This window comes from Oryctolagus cuniculus, chromosome 14 (assembly GCF_051225735.1).
Source record: "Oryctolagus cuniculus isolate XC-2025 breed Fujian yellow rabbit chromosome 14, ASM5122573v1, whole genome shotgun sequence".
NCBI lineage: Eukaryota > Metazoa > Chordata > Mammalia > Lagomorpha > Leporidae > Oryctolagus > Oryctolagus cuniculus.
The window spans coordinates 46,854,032-46,879,018 of NC_142880.1; the positions used below are offsets into that span (position 1 = coordinate 46,854,032).

Consider the following 24,987-nt stretch of genomic DNA (forward strand, 5'->3'; position numbering starts at 1 on the left):
TTATGGATTTGGTGACTTGCTTATTGGCTAGTTATTCTTTGTTAAGTTGATCGATTATATTTTCCCATAATATATTTGTTCTTCTAAATTTATTGGTATACTGTTATGATTTATTCTTGTATAACATTTAAACTCTTAAATTTTGTCTCTACAGATACTTTTTTCCCATTCCAGTTTTTTATGCTTGGGAATGTTTGCAAGAAATTTACCATTTTATTAATATTTTGAAACACAACTTTCTTTTTATAAGTTGTACTTGTTTACAATATTAATTCCTATTTTACTTTTTGGTTAATTTCAGCTAACTTGCTTTGAGAGAAGATAGACTGCAGAACACAAATGTATTCATAATTTTAAGCAGAAGAGGGGGTCACATTCTGTTGATTGAGAAAGAAAAAAGGTCCATATTCTTACATTTCACTCCTTATATTGAATGGTTAAAATTTCAGTAATTAAGTTTTTAAAATTTTGTCTCCTTTTTTCATTTGTTTCTCAAAATATTTTGCTTTTGATTTATGAATGACATGTGTTCTTAATTTCTACTGAGAATACTAACATTATCTCTTATTAATCTTATATTAACCCTGCTCCATTTTAGTAAGGGCACTTACTGTCTTTGCACTTCTTTTCAGGCTATTGAGTGTTCCCCAATGTCACAATATCTAAAAATAAAGCCAATTTTTAGAATGATCGCAATTGATGTAAACTTCATCAATGAAGCACTGAACAAAGAGTAGGTGTAGACTTGTCAAGAGGTGTATGTTTGTATTTTTACCTTCATCTCTCCACTACAAAATCAGCTTGCCCTGCAGCAGCCAAACATTTTGGCCATACCAACATTTTTTGTTTGCCTTTCTTTGGTTTGTTTTTATTTTCTTTACTATGGAAAAGTGAAATACTAATATTTTGAGACTTTTTTTCTTGGCTCTGTAAGAGTTGTCAAACTTCTTTGGCTGGCTCTCCAGTCTCTACTTTTTAAACCAACCAAATTTTAGTCTTTTGATGGGGGAATGTTAGCGTTGTCTGTTACTGGCATGAATTTTAGTTGCCAGTAGTAAGTGTGTAGGGGAAGATTTACAAGATAAATTACAGTTTCTGAGGATTTTATTGCTGTACTGAGTCAATTTATCCTATATGTGTGTTGGGGCTGGAGAATGACTTATCTTTTCTCTTGTCTTTTCTAGAACCAATAATCAAAATCTGCTTTGGCAAAACTCCAACTTTTCTGAGTGATTAAACCAAATTTAAACATGATGTTAATGCCACAGTTAATTGCTTTTTGTGTCTAGGAGTGAAATGATTCTTAAATTTATGCTTCAATCTCCCAAAAGACCTATTTGTAATTCTCTTTATCAAATCTGAAATTTGGATTATTTTGTTAAGAAAATATTACTTCTAATCTTTAGAAAATCTTTTCTCTGCTTGAGTTTAGGAATGAGTCATAGTCACCCATCATCATCAAAGAAATCTTTAATTTCTTTGTCCATTGATCATACATGTTTCTGTATAACGTTTTTCTTTCTCTTCATTTTTCTTACATGCAATTTTTTGTTGGTGACTAATGCAGTATTCAGGTAAGAGAAATATATCTAGATTAACATGTTATCATGAAATTGGAACTTAGAGTTCAATTCATTTAATAATTAGTTGTATTTCTCCACATGTGTTCCTTCTTCCAATCACTCCTTCCTGGGGTAATGTAAACTCACATTTTAGACTTAATGTAAGTTATAGAGTTAATGTCAAGTATGTCCATGGTATTTGAGTTAACATTGATGACAAACAATTTGTCAAGCATCTTATTGAAATGTATGGAGATAATGGTCCTGTTTGTTATGAAAGTTTTTTTTTCCTTCCCCTCTCTAGAAAAGGAATTATATGCTAATGTGTAAATACTTTCCAAATTTTTCACAGGTATGCAGCCCTTCCTTGGAAGATTCAGAACTTAGAATCCAACTCTTCTAAAACTTGGTATAGATTTCTTCTATTGTTCAACTTCTGTGGCTATTGGATAGTGTTTTGGCCTAATCTGCATTCAGATAGGTAAGGTATTATTTAGCCATATTTTGCAGGTGTGGCAAGTGAGGCTCACGAAATTTAAATAATTCTTAAGATACCTGGTAAGACAATAATAGAATCCAAATCATCTCTTTTGATATAGTTGGGCTTCTTCTACATGGAATTACCTTTAAATTCAGAGCAAAAGACAAATTAGTCAACAGAAGTTTTAGCAAGTGTCTAATTTGTGCAGTTTATCCATTTGGCCAGGAAGGATTGCAGAAGTACAGATGTCAAAATTCTGATGAGTTTTCAATTATCTGGTTGAAGAAAGAAGGAAGGAAGTTATCAAAATACTCCATTATTGTATTCTTGACAAAGAAAATAACCATTATAAACAAAGAGAACAACAATAGAAAATACACAGTAAACTCTGGATTTTATTGCCAGGGTAGCATCTTATGATGATATAGAACAGGAGTTGGCTCGGGTTTGTTTACTTACAAAAGATTTCTGGAGCATTCCTGGAGATGATTTGATCTCTCTAGAAATGATTGCCTGTCTCTTGTCATTGTGGATGCCTCCCGGACTCCTGATGATTCCTTGGCTCCAGTTCATCACTCATTTGGCATCTGCCCCACTTGGCTCTGGAATTCCTTGACCCCTGGCTGCCCTGCCCACCCCTGTGACCTGGGTGTTTACCAGGAGCAGAACCTGCTGCTTACTCTCTGCTTTTTAGTACTGATTCTGCAGATTCCTGATCTAAATTCTGCACAGCCTGGCAGTAAGTGCCAGTGGGGACATATGTAGGCAAAGCAAATGGAGGGTTATGTAACTGCCCAAACGACTCTTGCCAAATTCATTTCAGGCACAAGTATTCATTTTGATGTGAGTTAGGTGGATTGAAAATGCATTTTTAATAAGTTTTTTTTTATTTAGTAGGGAATTCTAGTTCTGTACTTCTAAACATGCAATTACTACCCAAAGCATTGAATATAGAATAAGAGAGGGAAGAGATGTACAATTTGGGACATGCTCAAGCTGACTTGCCCCAAATGGTAGAGTTAGAAACATACCAGGGGACTCCAATTTAATCCCATCAAGGTGGCATGTACCAATGCCATCTCACTAGTCCCCAGTGATCAATTTCTGCTCACAATTGATCATAATGAAAGGACTAAGAGTCAAAGGGAGCACATAAACAAGTCTAGTACCTGCTAATACTAACCGATAGAATAAATAAAGGGGAGAGTGATCCAACATGGGAAGCGAGATACTCAGCAGACTCATAGAATGGCGGATGTCCTAAACAGCACTCTGGCCTCAGAATCAGCCCTAAAGGCACTCGGATCTGGCTGAAAAGCCCATGAGAGTATTTCAGGCATGGAAAGCCAAGACACTCTGGCAAAAAAACAAAAAACAAAACAAAACAAAAAACCCTAAATGAAAGATCTCTGTAAGTGAGATCCCAGTGGAAAGAACAGGTCTTCAAAGAAGGAGGTACCTTTCTCTGAAGGGAGGAGAGAACCTCCACTTTGACTATGACCTTGTCTAAACAAGATAAGAGTCGGAGAACTCAGAGGGCTTCCATAGCCTTGGAAACTCATGACTGGAGCATAGGGAGATTACTGATGCCATAAACAGGAGTGTCAATTGGTAAAGTCAACAACAGGAGTCACTGTGCACTTACTCCTCATGTAGGATCTCTGTCCTTAATGTGCTGTACATTGAGATTTCATGCTATAACGAGTACTCAAACAGTATATTTCACATTGTGTTTCTATGGGGGTGCAAACTGTTGAAATCTTTACTTAATGCATACTAAACTGATCTTCTGTTAAAAAAAAAAAAAAGAAGAATTTAGCAATTCCCAACTTGACTCTCGCTGGGATTAAACATGACAATAGGTCTGATCTGATTTCATCATCATTTAAAAAATCATCTATTATTTTTCACTTTATGTTTCTGTGTGGGAGCAAACTGTTGAAATCTTTACTTAATGTATGCTAAACTGATCTTCTGTATATAAAGAGAATTGAAAATGAATCCTCATGTGAATGGAAGGGGAGAGGGAATAGGAAAGGGGAGGGTTGCAGGTGGGAGGGACGTTATGTGGGGGAAGCCATTGTAATCCATAAGCCGTACTTTGGAAATTTATATTCATTAAATAAAAGTTAAAAAAAAGAAAGAAAATTAAAATATAATCTATAAGGCAGGTGAAAAAAATAGCATGTCGTAAATGGTATTATTCTGGATATAAGACGATCCACTACATTGAGAAAGGTCTCAAAATCTAAAACTTCCCTGTTGTATTTCGATGGCTCAGGCCAGTGAATAATGGACATTATAGCTCCATATACTTGACGCCTCTGGTTTAGAATTAGGCCTCTTTTCTCTCTCCCTCCACACGTTGTTTATCCTTTTCCCTCTTTCTTTCTGTCTCTGTCTTAATCAAGGTGAATATATCCATTTTATATTGTAGTTAGAAGGACCTTGTTTTTCAAATAGATGTATTTACAATCAATGTGTTTAGGAAAATCTTATGCAAAGTGAGATTTCTGAAAATGAGATTATTGTGTTATTGCTTCTGAAAGGTTCTTCTTGAGCAATGCTATAGAGGAAAATATCATATTTTTCCAATGAAGACTCTTCATCTATTACAAGGGTCAATTCGCCATCAAAAACAAATGTAGACTAATTCCAGCTTTGTTAGTGCTCCTGTGGTTCTTTATCTTTATTTGTACTTTGAAAATTTTTAAGAAATTAGGCCTTTACAGGTGTCCAGTGACATTTCATGATGGTTTCAACTTGAATTCTCTCATCCTGCTAATGTTGATTACCTTTTCCTTATTTTTATTTTCCATTTGCATATTTTCTCTGGTATTTATTCAAATATTTTGCTGAAGTCTTATTGGTTTGTCTTCTTATTGTTCCAATAAATAATCTGGATAAACAGCTTTTTTCAGATTTGTAATTTGAAAACATTTATTTTTTAGTCCGTGGCTTACCTTTTAATTTTCTTAATTGTCTACTTCAAAGACCAGGAATTTTATATTTATTGACTCCACTTAATAAATTTTTATAGTTTATTCTTTTCCTTTTCTATGTAAGAAGTGTTTGCCCATCTTAAAGTCATAAAGATTGCTTTCTATCTTCTGTAAGTTTTATGTTTCAGAATTAAGTCTGTGAAATATTTCGCACTTTAGACATGGAAGTTTTGTATGTCTTTAGCATCTGATCCAGCAATCTCACTTCTAGTTATTTACTCTAAAGTAATACATATATGTTTGCGTATCAAGCCTTATTCATGGATTTTTGTAGTACTTTCGTTCATAAAAATTGGTAACATCCTTAACATCCATTAGCTGATGAATACATAAGCAAATTGTAGTATATTCATATAGTACAAGCAAAGAAAAAATACTAATACACATATAACATGGATGCTGTTCAAAATTAGTGGAAATAAAAATGTTAATGTAAAGAAAAGATAGATAGGCACACAACTACATGAAGTAGTACATCATTTATATGACACTTTAGAAAAAAATCGAAAACAGAATTATGTTACTAACGGCTAAATGTGGGGTAAAGAGGTTGGTTATAAAATGGTACAAAGGAACTTTGTGAGGAATGAAGATGATCTATATTTCCATTTCATTGGCAATTATGCAGCTCTATGTTCTGAAAAACTCATTGAGCTGTGTATCTAAAATATGATACATTTTTTATATGTAAATTATATCTGTAAACGTTTCAATAAATAAATTTCCTTTTTTTCAAGTATCACAATGTTTACAGACACAAATACATAAAATCAGGACATGAACTTGATTGGATAAATTAGATAGACTTAATTTCAATACTGTAAGAGGGGCCAATTCAATCTCATCATCTCTCATCACAATAAATACATCTCTTTTGAAGCTTCCATGAAATTCCTTTCAAAGACATATTTTTGAATTTGTTTATAATTCCCTTCATATGTTCTTCATTATGAATCAATTAAATTTTCACATGAGATGAGAGATTCCAGCAACCACAGAGGACTAATAGGTTATTATTAAAGTTTTCTCCATTCTTATTAAAAACAGCACCTTATGTAAGTGTTTCAGGCTAGAAAATTCAGATACATGTTAGTCTTTTTCTTTTTTATTACTCCTAATAAATTATATATTCAATCTCTGTTGCCTTTACGGCCTTTTATTAAATGTAATTTTCTTTTTCTTTTCCTCTAAATGTCCTTGTCTTGGCATTCAATCACTTTGATTTGAGTCGATGCATTTGGCCTTTATTCCTTTTCTTATTCCTAGACTCTAAGTCTTCCAACACATACTGAATATGATAACCCAATACATCTTAAAGTATAGGTTTCATCAAATTGCCTAGTATGTCATCATGAGTTCTTCAATTTGCCTTTAAATGTTTTAGGGGTAGTGTTACCTGAAATGTCTAAGGCATTCTTCAAATTGAAGCACAAATACACTGAACAGCAAAGCAAAAATTTGTGAAAGCACAAATCTCTCTGGTTAGTTAAATGAAGGCTCATACAGATTAAGGGATCACTGCAATTGTGACATTTAACTCTATTTTAAAAGGCAGATTGTCAAACTTTGTTTATACATACAGCATAAAAAAAGTGAAAATCTGACAATAGGCAGTTTTATAAGCCATTAAAATTTAATTTTTATAATGTGAAACAAGATAGTTTTACAAGTCTCAGGCTTCCTATAAAGAAAACATGTATAAAACACAAAATATGTAAAATAAGAGCTTCAGGTATTTGGTATAGCAACATAAAATGGACTAACATACACATGAGTTCAAAGTAAAAGAATGGAAAATATTCTCTATAAATGACAGCCTAAAGAAAGCAGGAGTGGCTAAACTTACATCAAACAAAATATATTTTAACTCTAAAGAGTTACAGAAAACAGTTCATTATGTCGTGATAAAAGGACCAATGTAACAGAAAACTATAACAATTATAACTTTGTAAGCACTCAAGATCAGAGCACCTAAATATGAGAAGCAAATGCTAACAAATCAGAAGACAGAAATTTAAAACAATGCAATAAGAGTAGTGTACTCCAATATCTTATGTTCAATAATGGATAAAACATCCAGACAGGAAATCAATAAACAGCCAGCTGACAACAATGGAATGAAACCAAGAATCATTGTTGATAGCAAGAAAACAGGAGAATTCACAAATATATGAAAGTCAACACACTCTTGAGCAACCATTGAATCAAAAAAGAAATTAAAAAGTGAGTTCAAAACATTAGCTTGCTACAAAAACAAAATTACAATATACCAAAACCTATGGATGCAAGAAAAACAGCACTAAGAGGGAAGTTCATAATGATAAGTTCCTATATTAAAAACAAGAATTTTTCAATATTAAAAAAGAAGGGGTCGGCGCTGTGGTGTAGTGGACTCAGCCTCTGCCTGCAGCACCAGCATCTCATATGGATTCCAGTTCACATTCCGGCTGCTCCTCTTCCCATCCCGCTTTTTGCTAATGGTCTGAGACGGCAGTGGAGTGTGACTCAAGTTTTTAATTCTTTTGTCTACTAACCCTATGAAATGTATCATTGCTGTATTCATCTCCATGTATTTTCGTTTTCACGATGGGTCATATTTTCCTACTTCCTTGGAACCATTCTTTGTAGTCTGTGATGTCAGACACTGTGATTTTCTTAGTTGAATGCTGTTTGTTAGTATGCCTGAGCAACATTTTCTCTACTGCTAACCTTCCTTATTAATGAGTAATGACCCCTATGTCCATAAAGCCTGTGTCAATCTAAATAACAAACAAGGGACTTGCAAATCAGGCTATGACAAGTTTTAGGTATAACTGAAGAGGACGAGGTAAGGGGAAGGAAAGCTGTTAAAGGCAAAGAGGGGAGGTTCCTGTAAGCTGCTCTGAACCAAAGTTCAAGAGTTCAGAAGCTCATTGCAGGAACTGGCATGAGCCCATTGGTAGAGAAAAGTCTCGCTAGGCAAACATCTTGTCTGAACTTCCACAGCCTAGAATTTCTTGTGATAAACATTGTTATAGTAATACGTGCAGAGGTGCAGCATGAGCAAGGAATGAAAGGAAAATAGGTATGAAATGAATATAGGACATATAGGACTTTCTTGGGGGGTTTTAGGAAGTCCTTGTGTTAGTTCTTATCTCAAACTTGCAAGCACACTCTCTTCCCTCTTCTTTCATAACCTTTATACTTTGCCTGGGTCTGACAAAAGTAGCATGATCTTGGTATTAGAAACATTCATACTTAACTTTTACATGTTAGATTTTCCATCTAGGTTTTTGGGAACAGGAATTCTTCATATTTTGTGAGCTATGAGAATGATTTATCCCTAACTTTTTTTGTGCATTTTTTTTCTCTTTGGTTGTTTTGTCACCAAATATATTGATTAGGTGAAGTCTCAAGAGGGATTCTCTGCAGTATCTCTAGCTCTCTCTGTGCAGTGCCCTTATTTATAATAGGCATCCCTGAGAATCCCATTTGTCTCAGCATTGCTGAACTTCCAGATACAACTTCTCAACTCATCCTCACCTTCACGCTCTATCTGAGTCATTCTCTGTGTTGGGTCCTGAATACTGTTTGGTTAGTAAACTAGGAAACTGTGCAGCTCACTTTATTGTCTTTAGGTATCACCATCTTCATGACCTGATGTTTTATATGTGAAAGCCATTGTTTCTCAATCCATTTTGGCCCTGTCAGGTACACGAGTAAAATCATTCACTGCGCCTGCTGCAGGGCTGGGAGTGGATGTCAGCTTCTTGAGAGAACCTTGATGACCGGCCTAACATTTCCTTTCCCACCAAGCAGTGCCTATAACAGGATTTAATAGCCCATCTTTTATGTGGAAGGTGATGTCTGGAGGCAGGAGAAAGGATGATATGACAGAAAAAATGTCCATAAACAATGTTTTGTCGAAGTATTCCTCTTGCTAGTCAAAGAAGCAAACTTCATCAACATTTTGTGAACTCATGTATATTAATGTGAGCCTCTAAAAATTTTCAGCTAAAATGTACTTAAATATTAGTAACATACCAACTTTATTTTATATTGATATTTCATTTATTAATCTTCAAATATGAATATCTAAGACTCTACTTGATCAGTAAACTTTAATGCTTAACAACATCTCATTATATTCTTGGTAAACTCAATATATATTTAATGATTAGACTCAAGGAAGTCTTACAGAATAATGCAATATATATTTAATATAGTTGAACCTTGTTTTAATGTGTATTGTATTGAAATCCTCCCCCAAAATTAAAAACAAAATTCCCTCATTCAAAAATAATTTTTGGAAATCTCAATTTAAACTTTTGTCTTGGTAGATTTAAGTTTTTTATATGTTTAATATTTTTGTAAATCTTTCAGAATTTCAGGTTTAAATTATGAAAGTAAAACAATTACTTATTGGATATTTAAAAATTAAATTATACACTTATCTGTTGCTGCAATAATGAAAAGCCTCTTAAAAGTTAAATAAAATTAAAATATAAAATACAGGAAGATTATTCCTTAAAACAGTATTATCACTACTAAGGATTTGTTTAACTTTGTGATCAATATTTAATTTTAAAACTTTTAAGAGTAAAATGCGGTTAACCATGATAAAAGCAGTTGTGCCATTTTAAGAGAATTTTAGAGTCAGTTTCCAAGCTTAATTTTTTTTTATTGGCCTGCATTCTCAGTGAGCTGAGGTTCCATGGCAACCAGATACTTGGACTAGAATGGAGATCCTGAACTGCAAAATTTATCCATGATTCCACCTGTCAGGGTGAGTCCATTTTATTTCTTTGCTGCTTTGTAAACAAGGAACTCTGTTATCACATGCTCCTGTAGTAAATCTACACATTTCCAATCATCGGGATTATTGAAATTCCAAGCTAGTTTTTTTCAAGCACCTACATGGAGTTTGCATATTTTATTCTATTAATTCTTATTACTCAGATATTAGTTTTTGAGTCTATGCTGCTAAGCACAGTGCTAGGCTGTTGGGAATATTGTTGAACAAGACAAAAAAAAAAAAAAAAACGCCATGGAGGTGGTTTTGTTGTTGTTGTTTCTTTAAACATACTAATAAGAAGAAGGAGACACTAAATGAAAATGATGGGAAATAAATAAAGGTTTAATAGGCAGGCTTAAGCAAAATATTTAGTATGTTAGGAAAATATATGTGTTAATAGATAAGATGAAAATTATAATAGGATATAGGATTTAATGAGCTGAGCTGAGGAAAGTGTTGTGAGTTGCAAACTTATGTAACATGGTTAGTAATTGGTCTTTTTGTTTGTTTTTGAGGAAGAGATTGAAGGAGCTGAGGGAGTTAGTTGCACAGATATTAGAGGATGAGTGGTCCAGGCCGCAGGGACAGATAGAGCCAAGACCTCTGGCTAAATCATGTTATTATCTTTGAAGAACAGAAATGACTGAGCATGGCCAGAAAGGTGTCAAGTGACACCTTCTAGAAAGGAAACAGTGCCTTTAACATGATTGTAAGGATTGTGTTCTTGTGGCTCAGGATATGCAGCACCATTGGTAAGTTTTCATTATAGGAGTGACAGGATATGGTTTTTAGTAATTGAAGTACCTGCTTTATTGAGAAGAGAAATTGGAATGGATGATAAGACAAAAGCAAAGAGCTTTGCTAGGAAGTTATGGCTCTCCTCCATGTGAGTCTATGGTTGGACTGTAAAGCCCAGATTAGAAGTAGATGTGATGAGAATTATGGATACACTTTTAGGATTAATCAAGAATATCTCTTGGTTAATTGAATGTGAGATGTGAGAGAAAGAGTCAAGATAGTACCAACTCAAATATGAAGAAAAAGGAAAGATGGGATTGCAATTAAGTAGGATGACGAATATCTAGAGTACTCTTTGGTACATGCTATGTGTGAGCTATCTGTAGGTCATTTAAGGGAAGTCAGCAGATCCACAGCTGGATTTGTTTTTGAAGGTCAGCAGAGTCACAAACTCTGGTAATTTCTTATATGAGTGACACTTTTTTTAAAGATGTATTTATTGGAAAGGCAGAGTTACAGAGAGGCAGAGGCAGGGGGGAGAGAGAGAGAGAGAGAGAGAGAGAGAGGTCTTTTATCTGATGGTTCACTCCTGGGATGGGCATAATGGCTGGAGCTGTGCCAATCTGAAGCCATGAGATAGGAGCTTCTTCCAGGTCTGCCTATGGGTGCAGGGGCCCAATCACTAAACCATCTTCTACTGCTTTCTAAGGCCATAACAGAAAGCTGGTTTGGTAGAAGAGCAGCTGGGTCTCCAACTGGTGCCCATATGGGATGCTGGCACTGTAGACAGTGGCTTAGACTACTACAACAGTAATAGCCCTTGGATAGCATTTTAATACATGAGATTAGATAGATACTAGCAAAAGTTAAGAAGCTCAAGGATAAACATGTGGGGCTTGTGCTGTGGCACAGCAAGTAAAGCCATCACCTACAGTGATGGCATCCCATATGCGTGCAGGTTCAAGACCTTGCTGCCCCACTTCTGATCCAATTCTCTGCTATGGTCTGGGAAAGTAGTAGAAGATGGCCCAAGTCCTTGGGCCCCTGTACATTTGTGGGAGACCTGAAAGAAGCTCCTGGCTCCTTGCTTCAGATCAGCCCAGCTCTGGCCATAGTAGCCATTTAGGGAGTGAACCAGAAGATTGAAGATCTCTCTCTCTCTCTCTTTCTCTGACTCTGCCTCCTTGTAACTCTGGCTTTCAAATAAATATTTTTTAAAAAGGATAAACATGTGGGGAAATCTGGTATAGAGTAGTTAGAGAAGAGAATAAATAATAAAAAAATTTTCCTTATTTATGTATTGGAAGACTCAATATCATCTAAATGTCCATAATACTGAAAGCAATTTACAGATTAATGAGATCACAATCAAAATAACAACAGCATTTATCTCAGATCTAGCAAAGTGATGCTAAAATTCAAATAGAAATATGAGACCCTGAATAGCTAAAGCAATCTTATACAACAAAAACAAAGCTAGAGGTATCCCAATGCCAGATTTCAAGACATACTACAAGACAGTTATAATCAAATCACCCTGGTACTGGAGCAAAAACAGATGTGTAGAACAATGGAACAGAATAGAAACTCCAGAAACATTCCATGCATCTACAACCAACTCATTTTTGACAAAGGAGCTAAAATCAATCACTGGAGGAAGTGCAGTCTCTCTAAAATCAATCCCTGGATGAAGGACAGCCTCTTTGACAAATGGTGCTAGGAAAACTGGATCTCTACATGCAGAAGTAAGAACCTTGACCCCTACATTACACCTTACACAAAAATCTACTCAAAATGGATCAAGTATCTAACTCTATGAACTGATGCCATCAAAGTAATAGAGGAGAACATTGGAAGAACAGCAAGGCATTGGCATAGGCAAAGACTTCTTGGAAAAAACCCAAGAAGCATAGGTAATCAAAATTAAAATTGACAAATGGGATTACATCAAGCTTAGAAGCTTCTGCACTGAAAAAAGAACACTTATCAAAGTGAAGAGGCAACCAACAGAATGGGAGAAAATATTAGCAAACCACACAACTAAAAAAGGGTTAACTTTCAGAATCTATAAAGAGCTGAAGAAATTCAACAACAACCAACAAAACAACCCAGTTGAGAAATGTGCGATGGACTTGAACAGGCATCTTCCAAGAGAGGAAATTAAAATGGCCAAAAGGCACTTGAAAAAATGCTCAGGATCACTAGCAATCGGAGAAATGCAAATCAAACCACAATGGTGTTTCATTTCACCCTGGTTAGAATGGTTCTCGTATAGAAATCAGAAAACAAAAAATGCTGGTGAGGATATGGGGGAAAATGTACCCTAACCCACTGTTGGCAAGAATGGGCACTGGTGCAGCCATTGTAGAAGACAGTGTGAAGATATCTCAGAAATCTGAATACAGACCTACCATATGGCCCAGCCAACCTGCTCCTGAGAATTTACCCAAATCAAAGGAGATCAGTGTAAGAAAGAGCTATCTGTACCCCCCCTGTTCAGTATAACTCAATTTACAATAGCTAAGATATGGAATCAATCCAGGTATCTCTCAACTGAAGACTGGATAAAGAAATCATGGTAAATGTACACTATGGAGTATTTCTCTGTTGTCAAAAAATGAAATCCTGTCTTTTGCAACAAAGCAGATGCAACTAGAAATCATTATACTTAGTGAAATATTAGTCACAAAAAGATACATATCTTATGTTTTCCCTGATCATGAGTAACTAATTGAGTACCTAAAATGTAATGTATTGGAATGCAACGGACATTTTGAGATTCAATGATTGTTTACAACCATTATCTCTTCTGTTGAGGAACAGTGTTTTTTTTTTTTTTTCTTTCATATTACTTGTTGAACTCTTTTACTTATTGTAGGGTTAACCTTATGATAATTAAGTAAACTGAAAGTAGATCTTTGTGAAAATTAAGAGTAAGAATGGGAGAGAAAGGAGGAAGAAGAGTTAGAGCATGGTTGGAAGGGAAGGAAGTATCACTATATACCTAGTCTGTGTATATGAAACACATGAAACTTGTATAAAAAGTAAAATTTTTTAAAATGAGAGAAGAATATTCTGCACACTTAATTTATTGGTGCTATAAGAAGAAACTCAAAAGTTCTGAGTATTTTAGAAGTCAAGTGAAGAAAGCATATTCAGGAGAAAGCAGTAATTAGCTGAGGCAAGTGGTGTTAATAGTCCAAGTAACAAAAGGACCATGCAAGATAAGAACAAATTAGTTACTGCATTTGACATGTAGAGGACACTGGCAATCTTGATGAGAGCAATTCATTGAAGTCATGTGGGTCGAAACCTGACTGGAAACAAATAAATAAAGAGGAATTGGAGACAGTGAATGTAGATACCTATAAAACAAGATTTCCTTCAAAGCACAGAAAAAATGATGTTGCGAATTGCCCGTGTCTATTGTCTATGGTTTTCTGAAAATGAGAAAGATTGTATCATGATTTTATGCTGGTAGGAATTCACCAGTATAAGGAGGAAGAATTTATTCTCTCTGTAACTCTTTCAAATAAGTAAATAAATCATTAAAAAAATAGATCGAGGATATGCAACATTATTTATACTCTTAAGGTCCTTTTACAGAAGTAATATGGAACCTTAGAATCCAGAAGAGCAAAGCTGACTGTGAAAGCTGGGGATCTGGAGACAACCAACACAGAGGGAAGTGGTTGGTTACTGAGATGGATTCCAATAGACTGAAGGCAGGTGGCATGGTGAGGCTGAGGTAGTTCAGAGATAAGAAAGGGTGGGAACACAGGCCCCCTTCTTTATGGCAATGGAGAAGATTGGAGTTGATGTAGTCAGCTGCACTGTTTACCCCAGCTGGGGGTGTGTCCTTTGCTCCTTGATCGATTGCAGTTTCTATGGAAGTGGATGCTGCCACATCTGTGACTTCCCTTCTCTCCCTGAGAGTAAAATGCACCAGGCCTGGTGGCCTGGTGGAATGAAGTCTTAGTGCCTTTTCATGCCATTGCATGATGGTTTCATTACTGGTATTTTTTCTTTAATTCATTCCCTCTATTAAAGTCTCTATTTGGATTTGTGTATCTATTATATTTACATTTAAATTTGTACTAGTCTTACACATAATATCTGTAGATTTATGATATTAATAAAATCATTAGCATTTTCCCTCTTCAGCAACCACTTTTTCCTTTTTTAGTTTATCATATTTATCGATCTCTTGCCAGAATGGAGAAAAAAAACTCTTAGGAGTCTTTTTGTTCTTTAATAAAATTTTTAAACAATCTTTCTAGTTTTTATTTCTTGCTTTTTCCTCACTTCGGTAAATGCTTAATACTTCAAATTTCTTAGTTTTTTTTTTTTTGGAACTTTACAGCATAAATCAGAGTATTTTAAAATTGAATTTTCATTCTTCTGGTTTGGTTTGAATTTTCTTTGATATGTTATGTACTCTTAGTCCTTTTACTTTTCAACTCCCAAAATTTTGTTGCTGCAGTATGTTGTACAGTTATCTTTGTGGTTTAATGTTTTGCAAATTATAATTTGAATGTTATTTATTGACATTTAATGAGAGATCCAAACTATATGTATATATAAAATATGAAAACATACATGGAAGCATTATATATGTATTATTTATTAATATCAATCCTATATAGTGATAAAAGCACAATTACCAGTAAGATACACAGAGCAAGTTTTGGACACCAATATTCCTACTGACCAGAGTGTTCTTTCCAATTAAATAAATTGTGTTAATTGAAAATATTCTCAGAGATATAGTAGACATTGTAGGTTTCCTACTAAAGAAAATGTGTTCTTGTGAAGCATTGGTTGAGCTCCTCAAGACATCAAACGTGAATTGCTCAGAAGCAATGAAAAATGTAGTCTAATGGTGTGGGCTTAGTAATTAGAAAAGATCAAGTGAAATACTGACTCTACACACATTTCCAAGCCTGCAGCCTTGTGATTTAGTAGTGAATGATTTCACAGATTTGCAGTATATCCTGAATAATTACATTGATTGCTGTGGCAATAAGATCCTAACAAAACAGCCTCACAGAAGCTATATACCTTGGGAGAAGTCACAAAATCCTTTTTGTGTATGTATAGGAATAACATCAATTTTTATTTATGAGAACTCTTTGGTTAAATTTAAATTGGATATTTGAGACCACTCTTTGCTTCAATCTTACATAGGGCTTTAAAAATTTGATCTCCCATGTGTTACTGATAATAGACTTTGAACTTGACTATCTAAGAACGTTAGATTTTCCTTCTTTTCAGGAAACAGAGGGGATGATTTACTTGTGAGTTATACTTTTATGTTGTTTCAAAATGAAGGTTTTTTTAAATTTTAAAGCATCCCTTTATATGTTGTCATAAAATAAAGCAAAAACAAATAAATCTTTTTTTTTTTTTTGACAGGCAGAGTGGACAGTGAGAGAGAGAGAGAGACAGAGAGAAAGGTCTTCCTTTTGCCATTGGTTCACCCTCTAATGGCCGCTGCAGCCAGCACGCTGTGGCCTGCGCACCGCGCTGATCCAAAGGCAGGAGCCAGGTGCTTATCCTGGTCTCCCATGGGGTGCAGGGCCCAAGCACCTGGGCCATCCTCCACTGCACTCCCTGGCCATAGCAGAGAGCTGGCCTGGAAGAGGGGCAACCGGGACAAAATCCGGAGCCCCGACCGGGACTAGAACCCGGTGTGCCGGCACCGCAAGGCGGGGAGATTAGCCTAGTGAGCTGCGGCGCCGGCCAAGAACAAATAAATCTTTATCATCTCCATTTCACATGCCTCTCCGTTCTATTACCTTAATACAGTGAAGTCTGATACATCTTCTTTTTGAAACCATAAATAGAATTTGTATTTCAGCAAGGTACCAGTCGCAAGCTAGCAAAGGTATAAATGAACTGAAAATTCTTCCAATGATATTTTAGGGCACACCTCATGCAGGGTCCTGGCAACGTGTTAGATAGTAAAATATCTAAGGTACAGTTTAGTTAAAACTGCTGTTTCTTCCTTTCTGCATCTCTCTCTCACACTTCCCCTTGGATAAGGTGTATCAGACACCTTTGGAACACAGCTAAGGAGACGTATAGATGGTGAAACCATCAGGTTGTATTCAGGGTGATGCATCTGAATGGTTCCGTCATGTTCAGATACTTTTTGTTGATGCCCATGATTCGGCTTATCAGTTCCTTTATCATATGGCACTCAATCTATGTGGGTTGTAAAGGAGAAACACATTTTGAAATGTGCAGAGCCAGAAGTAAGTCTTCCAAAAATGTGTCCATTCATTTAAGATATAAACTGAAATGTAAGATTTAGTTCTCATTGAACTAGCTGAAACAGATTCTTTCCTTCAAAACCGGACTAAACAATATAGCAAATAAAATTATAAACATACCAACTTGTCTTTGGGTTTAAATAATGTGAAATAAATTTTATTGGGATTCTCACATTTTTAGTGCATAAGTATGTGGAGGTAAAGCTGTCTATTTGTGGAGTCATATGCTTTATGCATCTCAACTTGTCAAATTCTGGTGGAGTTGATGCAGATTGTCTTATTGAAGTCTGAAAATTCAATATAAAATTGGATTTGAATTTACGTCTAACATAACAAAATGGCCCAAAGAAGCTAAGTAATTCCGCATATTTCATCATTAAGTCAATGTATGCTAACAGTGACTTTCTTAAAAAAAAATTGTAGCTCGGTCTCAAAGACTGAATATTTAATCTGAGAGCGTTGCTAAAAATAATTTTTTTAAAAAATTTAAAATCATGACCTTGAAACAGAAATAAAAATGAATGTGTCTTAAGGATTTTATTTAAGTCATTATTAGGAAACTGGGAAGATTTTAAACCAGCTTAAAAGGAATTCCCCAACAGCATATTTATAGATCAGGAAGATGTGGCCAGTCATTGACATGAATGTGAAAATGGAGATAAAACTCCATGCAGTGGAGGAGAGAGACTGAGTACTTCTTAACAGCAGAAATTTGTTTCTGACAGTTCTCAAGGCTGAGAATTCCAGGATCAGGGTGCTGGCGGGATTGGTGCTTGGCCTCTACTTTCAAAATGTCACATTGCTGCTGAGTCCTCCAGATTCCGCACAGACCTGTGTCCTCACATAGCCAAAGGATGGAAAGGCAAAGGGAGATACTTCTCCTTTCAAGACCTCTTAGGGGCCAGTGCTGTGGTTCAGAGGGTTAAAGCCCTGGTCTGTAGTGCCAGCATCCTATATGGGCACCTGTTCAAGTCCCAGCTGCTCCACTTCCAATCCAGCTTTCTACTATGGCCTGGGAAAGCAGTAGAAGATGGCCCAAGTCCTTGGGTCCCTGTACTCACTTGGGAGACCTGGAAGAAGCTCCTGGCTCCTGGCTTCGGATTGGCGCAGCTCCGGCCATTCTGGCCAATTGATGAGTGAACCAACGGATGGAAGTCCCCCCCCCCCCCCGATTCTCTTTCTCTCTGTGTGTAACTCTGACTTTCAAATAAATCAAATAAATACATAAATCTTTTTTAAAAAAAGACCTTTTATTGGGGCTGTGAAAGCCTCCTCCTTGTAATGCCATCACTTTGTGATTAGGCTTTAGCATACGAATTTGGTCAGGATTCAATCATTCAGTCCTTGGCATTTAGAAAGTATTAACTGAAAGGTTGTCACTTTTAGGAAGATTTTTAGAAACATCTTTGATCCATATTGTTTAATATACTCATTTGTAGGGTTTATCTGAATTATTCAGTTTTTGTTAATGTTCTCAGAAGTTCTCTTCTGTGAATTCTTTAAATACCATAAGCACTTGTTTAGTATTGTATGAAATGATGAAATAACCACCACTGAATATTCTTATATCTTTAGGAGGGTCAGTCATTTCTGTGAGGGAGGGATGGATTTCATACCACAGTATTCTGCAAAGGTAGCATTAACTGCTTACATTTCCTCTAAGGTGATTTAAAGCAGGTTAGGGAAAATATTCAATACAGATTATGCATACACAGGCATGTGGTATGATAATTTGTTATTTTTTGGTCTGTCACTTTTCTAATTAGAAAATGAATAAAAGCTAGGCTGTGTGTTGGAAGAAGGGCAAGGGAAGCATGGTTAGACTGAACCTGAAGTGTCCTGCTAGAATTCTCTCACACATAATCTGTGCATATTTGAAACCTGGATCCCACACATAACTGTATTTCATCAAGATGAGATTAACGTTTTAAATGACCCTCACATTAAACTGATGCTCAGAAAGATGGAATATGCTCCTATTTCTTCCATTTTTTAGCTACTCTAGACTGTTTTTAATTTGATTTGAACTTCCACTTAAGCCATAATCATCTTCCCTTCCCTGAGCTCCTGTGGTATTCCCATGTGATGTTTGAACAAAATTTGTACTTCCTATGCAGTCTCTCTAAACAATTGTGTGCATGTTTGTAGAAGCTTGTGATTTTGCTTGGCTGCACTTACATAAGTCCTTACTACAGTACCAAATTTATGTATGTTCTTAGTATAACATGACATTTGGAAATTTTTTGTAGCTATTTTGTTCATTAGTAAACATAATGTGTGTGTGTGTGTGTGTGTGTGTGTTCAAAGACTTGGCAGATGTAGGTCAGGGACAAAGATATTCGGATATAAGGTACTTTGTCTTCAATGTTGCAGATGATGGGAGGACATAACAAACGATTGTATTGTGAGCCTTGTAGACATATGGGCTATATCACAATATGCTTGTTCCTTACATCACATTCTTCAGAATCATTGGATTAAAACTCAAGGGCATTATTTCAAATACAGGTCAAAGATAGGCCATGTTAACCATCTACAGCTTCGTAAGTAGTCTACTAAGTCCACTGATCTGCTAATAATCCTACTGAAATACTACTAAAGCTGATGAGATTAATTTTCTATTGAATAAGCAAACATTTTAATGAATTTTGAACTTCTCCTTAAACAAAACAAGCAAATTAAGTATGAAGGTAGATGAAAAGATTGAGATTGCTTGGTAGTGGAGAAAGGCAAAATGAAAAGAGATGAAGGAGACCCGAGCTACAGTTTTTCCAAGACAGAGAATTTAGCCTCTCTAAGTTCAATGAAGAGGCATAGAATCAATGGCAATCACACCAAAAATGGCAGAGTTTGAGTTTAACTCTGTTTTTTAGTGTTACAAAGCAGTTTTACCTTGCTTTATTAATTTTATTTCTTTTCAAATTATTTAATACTTCATACATTTTTTCTTTTATTTATTTGAAAGCAAGAGAGAGAGAGAGAGAGAGGGAGGGAGAGAGAGAGATATTGATTCTATCTGCTGGTTTACTCAGCAGATGGTTGCAAGTTCAAGGCTGAGCCAGGCTGAAGCCAGGAGCTAGGAGCTTCTTCCTGGTCTTCCATGTGGGTGTGCCATCTTCTGTGCTTTTTCAAGGCCATTAGCAGAGAACTGGATCAGAAGTGGAGCAGCTGGGACAAGAACTGGAGCCTGGCTGCTTTGTTTTTTCTTAGCTTAGGACATTATAACAGTTTCTAGCTAGGTCTGAACTTTGGGAATTTCATTTATCTGCAATGTCTGGTAAAGTATGATGAGTGGGCATGTTATTTTATATGGCTACCACAAGTTAATGAGTTCTAACTTTTGTTAAAATGAAATTGAGAGTAATAAGGATTTTACATATATTTAGCCACACACACACACACACACACATTTAAGATTTGTACTTGAAAGGTAGAGATAGAGATAGAAAAAGAGAGAGAGAGAGGGAATTTTCATCTGTTGGTTTATTCATCATGTACCAACAACCGCTGTATTGGTGCCAGGGCAGAGCCAGGAACCAGGAATGGCAGACTCAATTAGAATTTTCACATGGATGGCAGGGACCCAACTACCTGAGCCATCATCTGCTGCCTCCCAGGGTGAGCAATAGTAAGAAGCTAGAGTTAAGAGCAGACTCAGCACTCTGCCATAGAATGCAAATATCCCAAGAAGCATTTTAGTTGATTTGTCAAGGCCTTTACGTCTTTGTCAGTGAGTGTAATTTTTTAGTTATTTGATTATAAATATATCTATTTTAGATAGTGAAGATAGATTGATGCTATATTAGTAGTTACATAATGAATTTTAAAAACAATAGCATTGTAAAGTAGCTTTAATTAGTGCATATTAATTTTATCTTCTATTTGATATAAAATTGTGTTTCTAATTGCTTTCTTCGCAAAGATGTTATTATTCATTAAGATTCATCAAATGCATTTAATTTGAAACTCCTAGACTGACAGGATAATGGATTTCTGTTAATGTGGTGATTGATAATTGATGCTAGGGATTGAATATTTTTCCCCAAAGTTTTACTGTAGAGACTCATCTTTGGATAATAATCAGCCACAGCTATAATAGATTTACACTGACAAATTTGGGTTGCTCCACTGAACACACTGAGGCATTGAACTGATTACAGGTAAATTACCTTTGTGTCATTTGCTTCCTTGACTACGTGGGTGTCTAGTACAAACATTGAATTTTGTTTTGAATTTAAACAATTCTTTATTTGTCTAACACTATACTATGAATTTCTTTTTTGTATTCTTTACTAAATCTGTCTCTTAAAATTATATCCAAATATTTAAAATAAAAAAGGCCAAGACTGCTAAAACTGTTACTCAGCTTTCTTTGTCTACTATCTGTCATATTAAGTAAGAAGACTTTGAGCTTCTGTGGTCATGTAACTACTTAACCAAATCAGCATCATGTGTTTTCCTTTTTTTTTTTTTTTTTTCTGTTTTGACAGATAGAGTTAGACAGCGAGAGACAGAGAGAGAAAGGTCTTCCTTCCGTTGGTTTACCCCTCAAATGGCCGCTATGGCTGGAGCTATGCTGATCTGAAACCAGGAGCCAGGTGCTTCTTCCTGGTCTCCCATGTAGGTGGAGGGGCCCAAGCACCCGGGCCATCCTCCACTGCCTTCCAAGGCCACGGCAGAGCTGGACTGGAAGAGGGGCAACTGTGACTAGAACCTGGCGCCCATTTGGGATGCTGGCATTGCAGGTGGAGGATTAACCAAGTGAGCCATGGTGCCGGCCCAGCATCATGTGTTTTCAACTCAGATTTTTTTCATTCCCTATTCTCTCTGAACAAGTATTATGAATAATATTAATTTAAAATGAGTTAACTGAACAAATAAAAATACTAGTTACAAAATAGTTCAAATTTTAGAATTTTAAGATTGTAACTATATATTTCAACATTGCCTTCAAAAATTAATACCTAATCTTCCATTAAAATGATTGAATATTGAGTTATTAAGAGCTATAAATTATAACACTCTAACATTAATAGAGGAAATAATTTTCTTAATTAAAGAAAGCTATAGTCAACATCTATGTATGTTCTGCTTATTCTCATTCTTTTTCAAAATGTTCACATATAATACTTCTTCAAACATGTTCTAATCAATTTTTTGTATTTTGTGGCTAATTGTCTTAGTCAAAATACCTCTCTTCTCTGTGATGGTGGTAAAGATTTTTTTGAAGTTATTTTTGAGAATAGCATACAAAATATTATTTTCACAACTCCTGCTTGTGGTAATAACTGCAATGAAATAGACTATAAAGACCAAGTATTGATGAAAATGTGGAGCAATTGGGACTCTTGTTGTCGCTCCCCCATTCGCGGAGGTACGACACCGGACCCTGTGCTGTTCTTTCTGCTCGGCTCTTCCCGGGTTAGCTGCTGCTCCCTCACTCATGGAGGAACGACGCCGTCCCGGGTTAGCTGCCGGCCCCTCCACCTCTGTGGAGGGGTGGCACCCCCTGCCACTTTCCCCGCTTCCGCGGAGGAGCGGCACACCGCCGGCCGGCTCTCTTGGGGGCTGCTCAGATGTTATCCGGATGTTCCTTCAAATGTTCCTGGTGCATGTTGTCTCTCTCCTCCTTTATAGTCCTCTTCACAGTTACTGTGGGGAGCAACTGAGACTAGACTAAATTACTGGAACTAGGACTAATTCTATGCATCTGCTCTCCCACAATATGGTGCTGGGGAGGAGCAAACAACTACGCAGCTGCCTCATCAGTTTGATAAGCTGCAGGAGCTGATCCTGCTCCTGATTGGAGGAGAGCAGCGTGCTCGGCATGTGGGCAGCAGAGTTGGGATTGGTGGAAGAGGACTATAAAGGAGGAGAGAGACAACATGCAGGAGGAATACCTGGGAGTAGGGAAATGATCTTAGAATGTTCTGAGAACCAAATGATGGTATTTTGTTATTTACAGAAATCTCGCTCTTTTTTTTTTTAAAAAGTAATGTTTTAGAAAAGTTAAATTCATTGAATTTGGAAAATTTACTCATATATTAGAAATCTTATCCCTCTTAGTATTTTTTTTTGTTTGTTCTACTTAATACTTTTGGTTGAATACTGTAATCAATACACAGTTATTCTCAAGTGTTGAAACTTAACTGAAAAGTTATCACTGTTAAATATAAGAGTGGGAATAAGAGAGGGAAGAGATGTGCAATTCGGGACATGCTCAAGCTGACTTACCTTAAACGGTAGAGTTAGAAACATACCAGGGGACTCCAATTCAATCCCATCAAGGTGGCATGTACCAATGCCATCTCACTATTCCCAGTGATCAATTTCTGTTCACAATTGATCATAATGATAGGACTAAGAGCCAAAGGGATCACATAAACAAGAATAGTGTCTGCAAATACTAGCTGATAGAATCAAAAAGGGAGAGAATGATCCAACATGGGAAGCAAGATACACAGCAGACCCATAGAATGGCGGATGTCCTAAACAGCACTCTGGCCTCAGAATCAGCCCTTAAGGCATGTGGATCCGGCTGAAAAGCCCATGAGAGTATTTCAGGCATGGAAAGCCAAGATACTCTGAGGGAAAAAAAAAAAACCTACATGAAAGATCTCTGTAAGTGAGATCCCAGTGAAAAGAACAGGTCATCAAAGAAGGATGTACCTTTCTCTGAAGGGAGGAGAGAACTTCCACTTTGACTATGACCTTGTCTAAATATGATCAGAGTCGGTGAACTCAAAAGGCTTCCATAGCCTGGCAACTCATGACAAGAGCTTAGGGTGAATACTGATGCCATAAACAAGAGTGTCAATTTGTTAAGTCAACAACAGGAGTCACTGTGCACTTACTCCTCATGTAGGATCTCTGTCCTTAATGTGCTGTACATTGAGATTTAATGCTATAACTAGTACTCAAACAGTATTTTTTACTTTGTGTTTCTATGGGGGTGCAAACTGTTGAAATCTTTACTTAATATATGCTAAACTGATCTTCTGTATATAAAGAGAATTGAAAATGAATCTTGATGTGATGGAAGTGGGGAGGGAGAGGGAAAGGGGAGGGTTGCAGGTGGGAGGGAAGTTATGGGGGGGGGGAAGCCATTGAAATCCATAAGCTGTACTTTGGAAATTTATATTCATTAAATAAAAGTTAAAAAAAAAGAAATCTTGACTACTTAATGAACACTCTATTGAGTCATTTTATGAAAAGTATATTTACTTCCTTTTATAAATGTGCCTCTTTATTAATTGGTTCAATGACCTTATCTCTTAGTCACTTTGATCATTATTTTTCAATTTCCATTTAGTGCTGCTATTGTATGGTGACATTAGCATTTTAGATTTTATTAGCACCACATTCTATAAAATTAATGAGCTCACATTAAATGTTTTCCTAAAATGATTTAAAGCAGCAACTTTTAGCACGCATTTCAACAATCAGTATGTACAAGGATATAGTACCTGAAGTCCAACATTATTAGCACATCTATTATCCTAGGTAAGGAGACTTTGTTACTTATTTTATCACTCATGTTTCGTGGGAATGTCAGACTGAAGACTGTCGATTTTGCAGGGTGTGGCCCATGTTCCAGTTGTTTCTCTTTCATTGAGGATCACTTCCCTCTATTATGTTGGTCAAGAAAAAAGTTGCCACCCAGTTGCCCTGGTCATGTCTGACATGTGCCTGTTCTAAACACTGTGGACCCTCCCCTTTGCCCTCTGCCTTACCAGGAACCACCACTTACTTTGCTGCTGTCCACTAATGGCTGCATGATAAAAACCCCTCAGTTCAGTGCAGGATTCCCTAGAAATCACCAGGAATTACAACACAGGACTTTAAGCAATTTTAAATCATGAGGGAAAAACTTTAAGCTACATTCAAATATTTGATGCCTATGTGCCAATAGAACACTCTAGAATTACAACGTTTTTAAATTCAAAGTGTTTTGGAATGCCCATGTCCATCTTGCTGCTGTGTCTTTCTTTGAGAAGCACTTTATTCAAATCTCTTTGTTAAGGCTTCACTCTGTTTGGAAATCCCATTAACTGCCTATCATAGATCTAGTTCCAGGATCCAGCCCCTTGCTTTGCATTTTACAAAGCCATGAATAACGATTGTGGACATTGGTAGGATGGTCTAAGTTGGCAAT

The 24,987-nt window shown here is 36.1% G+C and overlaps 1 long non-coding RNA gene across 1 annotated transcript in view; it reads left to right on the forward strand.

Annotated features, from left to right (window-relative positions):
- Positions 1-24,987, forward strand: part of LOC103349591 (uncharacterized) — a 166,271-nt gene that overhangs the window by 49,181 nt on the left and 92,103 nt on the right. Inside the window, exon 2 of the long non-coding RNA XR_007922492.3 lies at positions 9,725-9,810. This is a non-coding gene — a long non-coding RNA (uncharacterized LOC103349591). The remainder of the gene's footprint in view (positions 1-9,724; positions 9,811-24,987) is intronic.